Source organism: Nomascus leucogenys, chromosome 3 (genome assembly GCF_006542625.1).
Source record: "Nomascus leucogenys isolate Asia chromosome 3, Asia_NLE_v1, whole genome shotgun sequence".
Taxonomy (NCBI): Eukaryota; Metazoa; Chordata; class Mammalia; order Primates; family Hylobatidae; genus Nomascus; species Nomascus leucogenys.
The window spans coordinates 58,826,539-58,841,742 of NC_044383.1; the positions used below are offsets into that span (position 1 = coordinate 58,826,539).

Below are 15,204 nucleotides of genomic sequence, written 5' to 3' on the forward strand. Positions count from 1 at the left end.
CCTCAACTTGCAGCAGTCACTTCAATAAAGAGCTGAGATCATATTTCAATGAGTGGGAGTAGGAAGGAGTGCATTACGTGCCTTCTGTGTCGAGACAGGCAGCCTCGTTTGGTAAAAAGAAAGTATTAGGTATTAGCTGTGTATCAGAATATCTGAATTCAATTTCTCACTTTGTTACTAAGTTTGAAAAGCTTTGGACATCCAATTAGGCCCTCAGGACCTCAATGTCAGGTGTTGGAGGAGGATACTAGAGTGATTTATAGGGCATCTTCCAGAGGTGCTTGCCTACAGTCTCCCAACTGAAATATGTGCTCCCTAAGGCAGAGACCACGTATGTTTGGAGTCAACTCTAAATCCCAACACCCAGAACATAGCAGACATTCACTGAATGTGCCTCAAAGAGTAAACGAATAATTATTCTTAACTTATAGCCAGGACAATGGCCTCTCCTAGAACTTTAGACCTTTATACTAACTGCCTCCCAGAAAATTTTCACCCAGATACGTCATTGTCATTTAAAACTCAAAATGTCTAAGACTTGAATCACCACCTTGCTCCCAGTACCAGCTCCTTCTCCTTATCAGTATCCTTGGCTTAAAATGATCAACATTCCTGATATGTTGAAATTATATGGCTTGAAATGACCAACATCTCCTTTGCTTCTGTCTCTGAGCAGTCCTAAATCCCGTTAATTCCTGCATAGAATTCCTCAGATCACCCTCTCCTTTCTGTCTCCTCTGCCAACCCTCAATCACGCTTATTACCTCTCGCTGGCATGTCTGAACCCTCCTGGCTTTCCCTCTTCTAAACAAGTCAGCCACATTTAACTTTCTGATACAATATTTTAAGAACATCATTTTTTAAATATATTCAACTATAATTTGTCAATTTCTAATTTTAAAAATAAAAATTGAAAGAGCATCATTTTTTTCCTCAGAAACCTTCAACAGCTCACCACTATCTATGTAAATGTGGGTTTGTCTTCTGTAGTCTGAGGTACAAACATTGCATCAGCATAAGGTACGGTCTGCAGACAGAAAACACCAGTAATTTGAGCTGGTAAAATTTAATATAAAGAATTGTTGGCTGGGCACGGTGGCTCACGCCTGTAATCCCAGCACTTTGGGAGGCCAAGACGGGTGGATCACGAGGTCAGGAGACAGAGATCATCCTGGCCAACATGGTGAAACCCTGTCTCCACTAAAATACAAAAAATTAGCCAGGTGTGGTGGCAGGTGCCTGTAGTCCCAGCTATTGGGGAGGATGAGGCAGGGGAATCGCTTGAACCCAGGAGGCGGAGGTTGCAGTGAGCCAAGATCTTGCCACTGCATTCCAGCCTGGTGACAGAGCAAGACTTTGTCTCAAAAAAAAAAAAATTATTAACTAGGTAAAGATAGTTAAACACTAAAAGGTATAAAAGAAAATGCTAAGGTATTCAAAGGTAGCAACTCCAGAAAGCAGTTACTATCCCTAAGGCCAAGGGAAAGTGAATTAGGAAGGGATGTGGAAATTTCAAGGAAAGGGCCCTGCGAGACTTAGAAATACTCAGACTTCTGAGGAGAAGGCGTGGCTGCACAGAGATACACATACGACTGCTGTGAGAATGAAGAAACTTGATGGAGAGGCCACTTGGGAATCACCCAGCACTGAACTGTGGGAGCCTGTGCTGTGGTGAACATTACAGGGATCTCCCCCACCCTTCCTCACCAGTCCACTTGCTATTGCCCAGAAATAATGCACGCTGGGCTTAATGCCTAGGTGATGGGTTGATGGGTGCAGCAAACCACCATGGCACAAGTTTACATATGTAACAAACCTGCACATCTACCCCAGAACTTAAAATTAAAATTAAAAAAATTCTGCAACTTCAAATTTTATACCAAATGGAGATTATAATTATTGATTTAAAATGAAAATGAGGGTAAGCTCCATTTGTACTTTTGCCTCAGGCCCTGGAAGTGTTAGGGGTGGGCCTGTGGAGGAACAGAGGGAGTGTTGAGGAGGAAGAGGTTAACCAGCAGGACAACATTTTGGCGGGGGTGGGTGTTTTGTTTTTTTTGTTTTTTTTCTGAGCTCTTCTTTTGTATTATTTCTAAATAAAATATAACAGTATTCAAGGTAAAGGGGAAAAAAGCATACTCAGTGAAACAAGCAAAGTCCTTTTTTCCTGCCATTAATACCTTGCAATCTCTTTTTATTATCTTTTACTGACAGAGCTTAGCATCAAATCAGAGAGCAAAGGAGAAGTGTCTGCAGCATTCAACTCCACTATTACAAAGCAAGGCAAATAAGAGTGGGTTTGGAGCTGAGATGCACTGTTCTTTCCTTTGCTTTTAGAAAAAGAATATCAAAGTTCCCCACATCAGTTGGAAGTGACATTTCTTTCTTCCGAACTCCTATTTCACTTATTTTGGAGACCAACCATGTAACAATAATAGTGTGTTATTAGATATTCTAAATATTCTCACATAATGTGTTTTCCCTCATACTAGATGACAAATTCCTAAAGGACAATTTTCTTTTAAAATTTTTGTGTTAAATACAGAAATGGTATTTAAAATGTATAGCTTAACTAATTATTATAAAGAGAATATCCTTGTAACCACTGTCATGTCAAGACATAGAATGTGGTCAGCATCCCAGAAGTCCTCCATGCCTTCCCAATGACAACCCCCACCTCTGCTCCCAAGAGTAACCATTGGCTTCTACAATAATCACTTCTTAACTTTTCTTTATTACCCCAGTGTGCTTCCCTAAATCTTATAGCTCAGGTCTTTATTTTGTAATGTCTTTTAAATCGCTCAATTTATACTTTCATCTCTGTCCTTTTTCCCCTATATTTTATTTGTGTAAGAAACTGGACAATTTATCCTATAGAATTTCCAACAGTTTATTGCATTCCCATGGTGTAGTATAATATGTTCCTCTGTCCTCTGTATTCTTTTGTAAATTGTGTTTTTTGTAAATCAAGAGGCACAATCAGATGCAGGTTCAAAATTTGTAACAAAATTTGTTTAAAGGATGTTTTGTTCTTTAGGGAGTACATGATATCTAATTCTCTTTTTGTGATGTCAGCAATCATTGATGTTCATTATCCAAGGGCTTTAACTCACTACGGTTGCATACCACTGACATTCAAATTCTATGATTCCTTGTCCATTTATTTATTGGGATACTTCTACAGAGAAAAGCTTCCCCTTTTCTACTATTCGGTTGCCTAATGTTACATTTCACACAGAAAAAGCAAAACGAATGCCAGATTTCAAAATAAAGAGTTCATTAAAAAAAAAAAAACCAGTTACATGGAGTTTTATAATCCATTATAATCTTGTGGATTTTGTTATTGGCCTTATCGATGTTCAAATTGCCTTATCTTTAAGTTGGTTCCAACTTTTGACAAAACCTATTAGTCTTTGATAGCTTCCTTGATATCTGCTATGATGATACTCCAGGCTTATTGTACATTTTCTGTCCAGCACTGAAAGTAGCCATTTCCCCAAGATTGCCTGGTTTCTTTTAATGTGAAATAGTAATTCAAGACCGTAAACCAAGGGCTAAGGATGCTCATCTATCATAGGCTCAATACAGTTTCTAGGCTTTTACAATGGACAGAAATATATATAACAGATTAAGCTAGGAGATATATAGAAATATATATATATACGCACACACACATATACATACACACATATACACATACACATACGCACATATATAGTTATCATAATATATATAATATATATACTTATATAAAAAGAGAGTTATAATTTCTAGGTAATTTCAATGGGCAGGCCTAGGAGGTAATTATCATAGACATAATGGACCAAGCTAGGAGAGAGAGAGAATATAACGCGTTTTTTTTTTTTTTTTTTTTAGATGGAGTTTCACTCTTCTTGCCCAAGCTGGAGTGCAATGGCGAGATATCGGCTCACTGCAACCTCCGCCTCCCAGGTTCAAGTGATTCTTCTGCCTCAGCATCCCGAGTAGTTGGGATTACCGGCATGCGCTGCCACGCTTGGCTAATTTTATATTTTTAGTAGGGACAGGGTTTCTCCATGTTGGTCAGGCTGGTCTCGAACTCCTGACCTCAGGTGATCCACCCACCTCTGCCTCCCAAAGTGCTGGGATTACAGGCGTGAGCCACTGTGCCTGGCCGAATATAATACATATTCTGTAGAATAGAATAAACTAAGATAGAATGAATATCCTAGCTTGTCATTATATCTATACATTTTTATATATGTATAATGATTACATGTATATCACTATATTGAAAATTATTTCTAATTGACATAAAAAAGCTCTTTTTCCTACTCCCACACTCAACACTTCTGGTCACCAAAATTAGTGGGGACTTTTCCCCATACAACAACTGATTCTCCAGTGGACACCAACTGAGTATCCTATAATTCAATTCAATTCTGACACAGTCTACCTGGAGTTAGAGTCAAATTCCCAAGTTAAGGGTTCAGTCCCAAAGACTGCCCCCACTGCAGATGCTAATTACATGTGGGCCTCTGAAACTTCTGACTGACTGGCTATAAATTGGAAGTAACCACTACCATCTCCTCAGGCTTGAGCATTTGCTAGACAGGCTCATGTAACTCAGGGAAGCACTTTGTGTTTATTGGTGCATTATAAAAGATATTACAAATAATACAGATAAACAGCTAGATGGAAGAGACGCAGAGGTCAAGGCATGCAGGAAAAGGCAGGAAGCTTCTACGGCCTCTTGGGGCATGCCACCCTCCATGTCAGCAAACTGGAAGCTCCCCAAACTCCATGCTTCAGGAAAGTTTATGAAGGCTTCATTACATAGGCATGATTGATTATTAATTCAATCTTCAGCCTTTCTCCCCTTCTGGGAGGATGAAGGGCGAAGCTGAAAGTCTTTTGATCATGGCTTAGTCTTTCTGGTGACCAGCTCCCATTCAGGAGGCCACCAAGAGTCAGCTTATTAGAACTCCTATCATCTAGGACATTCCAGAGGATTCAGGAGCTCTGTGTCAGGTGCTGCTGTCACTCAGGAAATTACAAAGGTCTTGGGAGCTCTGCATTAGGAACCGGGTCAAGGAACAAATATTAGAACAAAAGATTCTCCTAGCACCCAGAAAATTCCAAAGGGTTAGAAGTTCTGTGTCAGGAACCAGGTCAAAGACAAAATATTAGAACAAAGATGAACCTAGCTCCCTGATCACTCAGGAAATTACAAGGATTTTCGGAGCTCTGTGTCAGGAACTGGGGATAGAGATCAAATATATATATTTTTATTATGGTACAATTTCCTATTCCTTTAATAATAATTATGTATTTATCATTATAACTATTATTCTTTCCTATAGAATGTACCTCTCTATCAGAACTTGGTCCATTATATCTATTGATAATTCTATGTAATTATATGCATGGCAAAATATATAAATAATTATAGTTATATGACAATGATTATTTAATATATACAACTATATATGTAAATATCACTCATTTATTTAAATATAAAATACCTCATATGTTCACACTATAATTCGAATTCAAATTTCAATGTTACTTAAACTCTTCTACCTTACGTTCAAATCTCTTTTTGTCTTCAGCAAGAATCCTGGGTTGCAAGGACAATGGGGATGATTGAATGTTTTGTCCATGTCACACAAAACATTCTCAAAATAACACTATCAAAACTACTACCAGTATAATTACTGAAAAACTGTTTCAAATGTTTTTACATGATATTTTCATTCTCTCCTTGTTTTTTATAATTATGCTCTATCTGTATTGTCAGAGCACAGAGCCATTACCACACTCTATTCTTATGTCCTTCCTTTGTTCTTCACATAAATATATACTTAAGGCCCACCATCCACCTTTACGTCAGTATTTCTTTAGTAATTTTGGTTGTCTGAAGCTACTGTATACCCGAGGAAGGATTCACAGAAGCAGTATTTTTCAGTTCTGGCTTCTGGGTGACAGCTTGCTCCCTTTATACTTAAAAGACAGTTTGGTTGAATATAAAATCTTTGGCTTACTGTTTCTTTCCCTTCAACATTTTAAACATGTTATTCTGTTTTCTTCTGGTAGGAGAAATTGTTATTGAAAAGCATGATAACAATTCATTTTTCTTTCCTTCACAGATCACTTGGTCTATGGCTCAGATATTTGTTCTGGGTCAATTTTTCCAGGTGTACAATGTGCTCTTTCAATACGTAACTTCAAATTTTTTCATTTGATGAAAGTTTTGGTGCATTATAATCAGGTGCTTCTTCTAACTTGTTTTGATTTTCCATTCATGGATTCCTGCTTTTTATATAGATACGTCAGATCTTCTCTGCCTGTCTTCTGAATTGATCACGTTCTTACTAATACTTTTCATCTCTTCCTTCATTTCCTTTTTCATTCCTTTCACTTTTTAATTGTGACAAAACACACATAACATAAAATTTACCATCGTAACCATTTTTAAGTGCACAGTCAGTGGCACTAAGCACATTCACATTGTTGTGCGTTCAGCACCACCATCCATCTCCAGAACTCTTCGCATCTTGCAAAACTGAAATTTATATCCATCAAACAATGACTCTTCATTCCCGTCTCTCCCACCTAAGTCCCTGGCACCTTCATTTTTTTTTTTTTTTTTGATATTTAAAAATTTCCTTCTTTTCATTTTCTATTTATTGTGAGTCATTACCAGTTGAGTCTATTTGCTCTTGTGTTATACTTCTAGTTAGACAATTTCTGAAATGAATGTGTAATTTTATGTCTAATTCTTTATTGATTTCTACCACTTTATTTCTAAGTTTTCTTTCTTCTGGTTTATCTTTCAGATCTTCTTTCTGTTAGCTGTTTAAAAAATATAAGTTATAGTTTTCTTTTTTTGTGACAACATCTTTCTGGCATGTCTTTATTATCTACAGAAATTCTACTCATTTTTTTCTCCCTGCCCTATAATAAATTTGGATGTGATTTTAGCTCATTCTTTTCTGATGCTCATTTTTACACCAAATTAGACTTTCTGAAGTTTTAGAAAGGAAGCTTGGCTTAGAATCATTTTGGGTTTTTTACTTTTAATGTCTCTAGACCACCCTCTTCTGGTTGTTTTTATAAAGTGTCCAATGATATAAATACTTAAATTCTAAGATTTTCTGGTTCTATTCCCCCTTACCACTTTTATCTGGACCTTATATTTCCTTGGTGTCTAGCGTCCCCGACCTGCTCATCTTAGATTCTCTTAACAATTTATTCTCAGTTTGGATCATAGCTTTGTCTTGGAGGGACCTTTGTTGGGTAACTTTGAGAGTGAAGGGAGCTCAGAATATTCAAGCTCCTTAGTCTTACCATGGACACTTTTGGACCATGAAAGCCCCTCCTAGTTTCAGTTACTGTTTTCAATTTGGATCACTGAGTTTTCCAGATAAATGCTTGTTGGCTTCCTCAAAGTCAAGTTTGTCAGATATCCCATTGCTTCCTCTTGGATAGATGCTGACACCAAGTAAATCTTTTAGCTATTGCTGATTGCTTTGCCCAGCTAATTTTTGTATTTTTAGTAGAGATGGGGTTTCACCATGTTGACCAGGCTGGTCTCAAACTCCTGACCTCAAGTGATCTGCCCACTTCAGCCTCCCAAAGTGCTGGGATAACAGGTGTCCTTTACAATTTTGACGCTCCTTGCTCTAACGTTACAAAGTGCCTAAAGAAAATGATAACTCTAACTTTTAAATTTGTTGCTCGAATAGTTATTAAACCTTACCTATGTACAAGGTATATTGAGCTGCGAAACTAGAAAGTTCTGCTGTGAGATCTGGTGAAGTTGGCAATGGCTTCTCCCAAATTCCCTCGTAGAACACACAGAACAACTAAGATTACAAAAGTAATTATGGGGCACAGACAACCTCCACAAAACTAGGGACCAGGTATCCCCACAAATCCCAAATTATGAGCAACACTACACTACACTACAGCCTGGGCAACAGAGCCAGACTCTGTCTCAAAAGAAAAAATTTGTAAAGGAGGCGAAGTTAATTCTTGTTATCAATCCGCCAACTTTCCTAACAGCCAGCTCCTCCTTCTGTGCTTCTTGTGGGTGGCTCTCCTTTATCTTATCTTCTCTCTTTTTTTTTTTTTTCTGTGAGATGGAGTCTCCCTCTGTCACCCAGACTGGAGTGCAATGGCAGAATCTCGGCTCACTGCAATCTCCGCCTCCCGGGTTCAAGCGATTCTCCTCCCTCAGCCTCCTGAGTAGCTGGGACTACAGGTGCACACCACCATGCCCGGCTAATTTTTGTATTTTTAGTAGAGATGCGGTTTCACCATGTTGGCCAGGATGGTCTTGATCTCTTGACTTCCTGATCCGCCCTCTTCGGCCTCCCAAAGTGCTGGGATTACAGGCATGAGCCACCACGCCCGGCCCTTATCTCCTTTTTCTTTCCTCCTGAGGCATATTCCCCTCCTGCCCTCCTTGACCTATTCATACATTATACAATTTATACATTTACACATTTTGCTAATGTTTGCTTAATTTTTTTTCTAAATACATAAATTAGATTTTCCTTTCTCAAACTGTCCTTGGTTTGGTATAAAGATTATGCTCAAGTCTTACGATGATTTGTCCAGTGTCCTCTCTTTTTCTATCCTCTGGAATAGTTCGTATCAGATTGGAATTATTCATTCTTAGAATCTTTGCTGGAATATTTTGGTAAAACAATTTGTGCCTGTACATTTTGAGTATGATGATTTTTAACAAGTGAATCAATTAATTTGAGGGGAGTAAGAATATTAATATTTTCTATTTCTTCTTTAGTCCATTTTTGTAAATTGCATTTTTCCAGGAATCTGTCCAATTCAGTTTTGCTGCTGTTTTTTTTTTTTTATCAAATGTATTCTTTTCAAATAATCAACTTTTGGCTTTGCTGGGCCTCTCTATTGCATGTTGGTATTCTATTTCATTAAATTCATATTCTTTACTATTTTTATCTTTCTACATTTTCTGGGTTTTTTTCCTTAACTTTTGAATATAGATGATTAATTTAATTTTCCTGTCTTTTCTTCTTATCTAATGCAAGTGTTTAAAGTTAAAACCTGTTCTCTGAGTATTGCCTTACCTGCATCCAACAAGTTATAATAAAATAATTGTATTTTCTTTTAATTCTAAATATTTTCTGATTTGTTATGATGTTTTTGACTCATAAGTTACTTGGAACAGTTTCTTTCTTTTATTTTTTTAAAGAAAGCCTTGCTCTGTTACCTAGGTTGGGGTGCAGTGGCACAATCATGGCTCACTGTAGCCTTGAACTGCTGGGTTCAAGCAATGCTCCAGCCTCAATCTCCTGAGTAGCTGGGTGGGACCACAGGTGCATACCACCATGCCTGGCTAATTATTTTATTTTATCAGAAATGGGGTCTTGCTTTGTTGCCCTAGCTGATCTCGAACTCCTGGGCTCAAGAGATCCTCCTTCTTTGGCCTCCCAAAATGCTGGGATAATAGGTGTGAGCCACTGTGCCCAGCCTAGAACAGTTTCTTAATTTTCAAACATACTGACTTTTTTTCTGGTTATCTCTTTGCTATTGAATCTAGAACAATTGTAATTTGGTCAGAGAATGTAATTCCCATGGTGCCAAACCTTTGGAATTTGTTGAGACTTGCCTCATGGTCCAGTACGAATCAATTTGTATAAACGTTCCATGGGCCCTTGAAAAAAGTGAAATGTGTATTCTGCAGCTTATGTCCATTAAATTCAGCTATTAATTCTAGTGTTGAAATGCTAATCTGCATTGAGTCTTTTGTCTGCATTAAAATAGCTCTGAAAGAATACATAGGAGACTAGTACATTGCTTTGAGACAGGGAACCATGCGGCCATGGAGGAATGCAGAGCTCTCTCCATTCCAGATAGCATTGCATCTCCCCAGGCCTGGACCTTGCTATTAGAGGAACTGCAAAGGAGACCCCCAGACCACCTCCTGATCCTGGAAAGACTCCCAGTCTCTGACACACGACACTCCCAGCTCACTACAACAGTCTGACAAAGATAGTAATCTTATGAAGGGGGCTAAAATTGAAACTGGTAGTATGTATTCCCCTAAGAGAATGTCAGGAGTACACCACCCTTCCTCACACCCTTACTTATCTCAGTCAGTATGAACATCTCAGGGTGTTGGGTCACATGCATTATTTTTGTACCTTTTTCATAAAATTCTGTACATCCACTCATCTGACCTAATCCCACACACTGACCCACCTTAACAACTTTCACTGCAATCTTGGGAACTCAGCCATGTATCAGCAAAATCGCCTGTATCTTCAACCTCTCCTCAAAATGCTCCTCTAACCTCTCACTGTGACTGAAACCTGCCACCTTGCTTTGTATTCAAGTGTCACAAAGTTGCTGTTTGCTTTCTCACACCCCTACGGGGTCTGGAGCAGAGTGGATGTCCTCATTATTGCTTCTAGACCAGCGCTCTCCAAGTGTGGTCTACAGACCAGCAACAACCACGTCACCTGGGAGCTTGGAAATAGAGAATCTCAAGTCCCACCTGCAACCTACCGAATCAGAATGTGCATTTTAACGAGATCCCCCAGTGCTTTGCATCAACACCATAATCTATTTTCAAGCAGAACCCTCGAAGTAAGGAACAATCTGAAGCCCACAAAGCTACACCAGACATTGCTTCTGGTTTCTTCTATGACTGCCGCTTGTCTGTTTCGCCCACTTCCTTCCTTAGCTCCACACAGACTCTTGTTGTTCCTCAAACACTCCAGCATGTTCCTGCTTCAGGGGCTTTTTATTTATAGCCTCTTCTGTCTGAGACACTTTCCCATCAGTTAACCTCACAGTCCACTCCCATACTCCCTTCAGGCCTCTGCAGAACCCACTTTTCAGACAGCCCTCCTTGACTGACATACATAAATACAGTAGCTGCCTACCTGCCCACAATTATTGTCTACTTTCTTTTTCTTCAAATAGCTTTAATATGTATGTATATATTCATCTGTTTGTTTAATTCATTTTATCAATCTCTTCCTTTCTCTGTTTCTCTATCACCACACCCACAACAATAAAAGAGCCACATCAGGAGAAATGTCCTCTTTTTTTTTTTGACTGCTGTTATCTCCAGCATGGAAAACAATACCTGCATATTGTAAGTGCTCAATAAACTATTTCCTTACAAGGTAACAGATGAATGAGAAGCAAAGATGAAAAAAAAAATGCTGTCACTGTATAACCATATATACCTTCCAAATTTGAACCATGCGAACATTATTATCTGCTCAAGAAAAGATTACTTAAATGTTTATTGTTGCCATCACCAAAGATTTTAGTTATTTATTTTTTAATTTGTACTATTTTTATTGTTGTATTCTTATTATTTTACAAATATACACTTTTTAAACTTTTATTTTAGCTTCATGGGTACATGTATAATTTATTATATATGTACCTTGCATGTCGTGGGGGTTTGATATACAGGTTATTTCATCACCCGGGTAATAAGCATAGTACTCCTCCATAGGTGGTTTTTCACTCCTCATCCTCCTCCCAACCCCTCCCCTCAAGTAGGCCTTGGTGTCTGTTGTTCCTTTCTTTGTGTCTACATATACTCAGTGTTTAGCTCCTACTTGTAAGTAAGAACATGCTATTTGGTTTTCTGTTCCTGTGTTTGTTCATTTAAGATAATAGCCTCCAGCTCCATCCATGTTGCTGCAAAGGACCTGATCTCATTCTCATTCTCATGATCTCATTCTTTTTTATGGTTGTATAGTAATCCATGGTATATATGTACCATATTTTCTTTATCCACTCTACTGTTGATGGGCATTTAGCTTGACTCAGTGTCTTTGCTATTACGAATAGTGCTGCAGGGAACATTCACGTGCATGTGTCTTTATGGCAGAATGATTTATATTCCTTTGGGCATATAGCCAGTAATGGGATTGCTGGGTCAGTGGTAATTCTAGTTTGAGTTCTTTGAGAAATCACCAAACTGCTTCCCACAGTGGATGAACTAATTTACACTCCCACCAGCAGTATATGTGCATTCCCTTTTCTCCATAACCTTGCCAGCATCTGTTACTTTATGACTTTTCATTAATAGCCATTATGACTGATGTGAGCTTGTATCTCATTTTGATTTGCATTTCTCTAATGATCAGTGATGTTGAGCATTTTTTCGTATGCTTGTTGACTGCACATATGTCTGCTTTTGAAACGTCTGTTCATATCCTTTGCCCACTTTTTAATGGGGTTGTTTTTTGCCTGTGAATTTGTTTAAGTTCCTTACAGATGCTGAGTATTAGACATTTGTCAGATACATGGTTTGCAAATATTTTCTCACATTCTGTGTGTTGCCTGTTTACTTTGTTGATGGTTTCTTTTTGCTGTGCAGAAGCTCTTTAGTTTACTCAGGTACCATTTGTCAATTTTTTTGTTTTGTTGCAATTGTTTTTGGTGTCTTTGTCTTGAAATATTTTCTAGGTCTTAAGTCCAGAATGGTACTTCCTAGATTATCTTCCAGGGTTTTAATAGTTTTGGGCTTTACATTTAAGTCTTTAATCCATCTTGGGTTGACTTGTATATAGTATAAGGAAGAGGTCCAGCTTCAATCTTCTGCATATGGCTAGCCAATTATCCCAGCACCGTTTATTGAAAAGGGAATCCTTCCCCTATTGCTTGTTTTTGTTTACTTTGTTGAGATCAGATAGTTGTAGTTGTGTGGCATTAATCCTGGGCTCTCTGTTCTGTTCCATTGGTCTGTGTATCTGTTTTTATATCACTACCATGCTGTTTTGGTTACTGTAGTCTTGTATTGTCGTTTGAAGTCAGGTAATGTGATGCCTCAAGCTTTGTTCTTTTTGCTTAGGATTGCACTGGTTATTCAGGCTCTTTTTTTGTTCAATATGAATTTTAAAATAGTTTTTTTATAGTTCTGTGGAGAATGTCATTGGTAGTTTGATAGAATTAGCATTGAATCTGTAATTGCTTTGGGCTGTATGGGAAATTGTCCATTTCTTCTAGGTTTTCTTATTTGTGTGCATGGAGGTGTTCATTGTAGTTTCTGAGGTTTTTTTTTTTTGTATTTCTGTGGGGTCAGTGGTAACATCTTCACTGTCATTTCTGATTGTGTTTATTTGAATCTTCTCTCTTTTATTCTTTACTAGTCTAACTAGAACTCTTATTTATTCTTCCAAATAACAAATTCCTGGATTTGTTAATCATCTTTTGTATGGTTTTTCACATCTCAATTTCCTTCAGTTCAGCTCTGATTCTGCTTATTTCTTTTCTTCTGCTAACTTTGGGGTTGGTTCCTCTAGGTGTGATATTAGGTTGTTAATTTAAGATCTTTCTAACTTTTTGATGTGGGCATTTAGCACTATAAATTTCCCTCTTAACACTGCTTTAGCTGTGTCCCAGAGATTCTGGTATGTTGTATCTTTGTGCTCATCAGCTTCAAATAATTTCTCGATTTCTGCCTTAATTTCTTTGTTTACCCAAAAGTCATTCAGGAGCGGGTTGTTTAATTTCCATGTAATTGTATGGTTTTGAGTGATTTTCTTAGTATTTATTTCTATTTTTATTGTGCCATGATCCAAGAATTGTTTGGTATGAATTTGTTTTTTTGAATTTGCTGAGAATTGTTTTAGGACCAATTGTGGTCAATTTTAGAGTATATGCCATGTGCAGACAGAAAGAATGTATATTCTGTTGGTTTGTGGTAGAGAGCTCTGTAGAGGTCTATTAGGTCCATTTGATCGAGTGTCAAGTTCAGGTCCTGAATATCCTTGTTAGTTTTCTTTACTGATGATGTGTCTAATACTGTCAGTGAGATGGTGAAGTCTCCCACTATTATTGTATGGCTATCTATGTCTCCTCATAGGTCTCTAAGAACTTCCTTTATGAATCTGGGTGCTCCTGTGTTGGGTTCATATATTTTTAGGATAGTTAGTTCTTCTTGTTGAATTGAACCCTTTGCCATTTTGTAATGCCCTTCTTTGTCTTTTTTTATCCCTTGTTGGTTAAAGTATGTTTTGTCTGAAATTAGAATAGCAACCCTTGCTTTTTTCTGTTTTTCATTTCTTTGGTAGATTTTTCTGCATCCCTTTACTTTGAGCCTGTGGATGTTACTGGATGCAAGATGGGTCTCTTGAAGACAGCATCCATTGGGTTTTGCTTCTTTATCTAACTTGTCTCTCTGTGCCTTTTAATTAGGAAAAAAAAAATGGAATGCTTCATGAGTTTGCATGTCATTCTTGTGCAGGGGCCATGCTAATCTTTTCTGTATTGTTCCAATTTTAGCATATGTGCTGCCAAAGTGAGCACTACCAAAAGGGTTTTTAAAGTTGCCCTAACATCCCCTGCTTCCCTCTATTCATTCACAAAGGAAGATGTGCTCCTTCTCTGGTTGAAAGACTACTCATCAAAATAGAATCTTTATTCCACTTTCTTCTGATTTCATATAAAATTGGCTCCAGCAATATTCCCTCGCTCTCCTTTATTTCCACTTAAACCTTTAAATGTAGTCAGCCTTTCCTTCAGAGAAAACAAGCAACCTGCCTAAAACAGACTATCCATTCATGCTCATCCAAGTCTTTTCTAAGTGTTGACTACACTTGATGCCATTCGCTTCTCAATTTATTGCATTATGCCCTTTGTTCCCACTAACCCACTTAACTTCAACTAACCCACTATTATCTCCTAACTATTAGATACAATTTCTGGTTTTAATCTCACTGGACAGTGCTGTCCTGTTGTCCCCCTAGATTTTTATCTTTCCTTCTCATCCTTTTTCACTGACTCTTAAATGTTAATGGTTTTCCAGGGTTTGCTTCAGACCCTCTCTTTCAATGTGACCTCCTTGAGTGGTCACATTCATTTTACAGTTTCTGTCTACATGTTGATAACTTGTAGAGTTAACTAATCTCTAACTCTGTCTCAGACTCGCCCTCAGGTGTCTTTCTTATAAACAGCTAAAAACATGGAATAAAACAGATAAAGACACGGATATTTCTATATCTGGGGAGGATACAAGTTCCTCCCTGGGATGGGCAATGTGGACCCTGCTTGTCTCTCTGGCCACGTGTCTCCTTCTAACTCCAGCCACTCCCAAACACGTGATATTGTTCCTAGTCCTGTGCCTTTGCTCATGCTGGCCACTATGCCTGTAACACCCTCACCCACCCCACTGCATTCCTTTCTTGGAATGACTAAGCATTCCTATCT

The 15,204-nt window shown here is 38.0% G+C and overlaps 1 non-coding gene across 1 annotated transcript; it reads right to left on the reverse strand.

The window, feature by feature from the left end:
• Positions 1–14,197: 14,197 nt before the first annotated feature.
• Positions 14,198–14,304, reverse strand: LOC115834490. The gene has a single exon (XR_004029440.1). It is a non-coding gene; the product is annotated as a U6 spliceosomal RNA (small nuclear RNA).
• Positions 14,305–15,204: the final 900 nt, after the last annotated feature.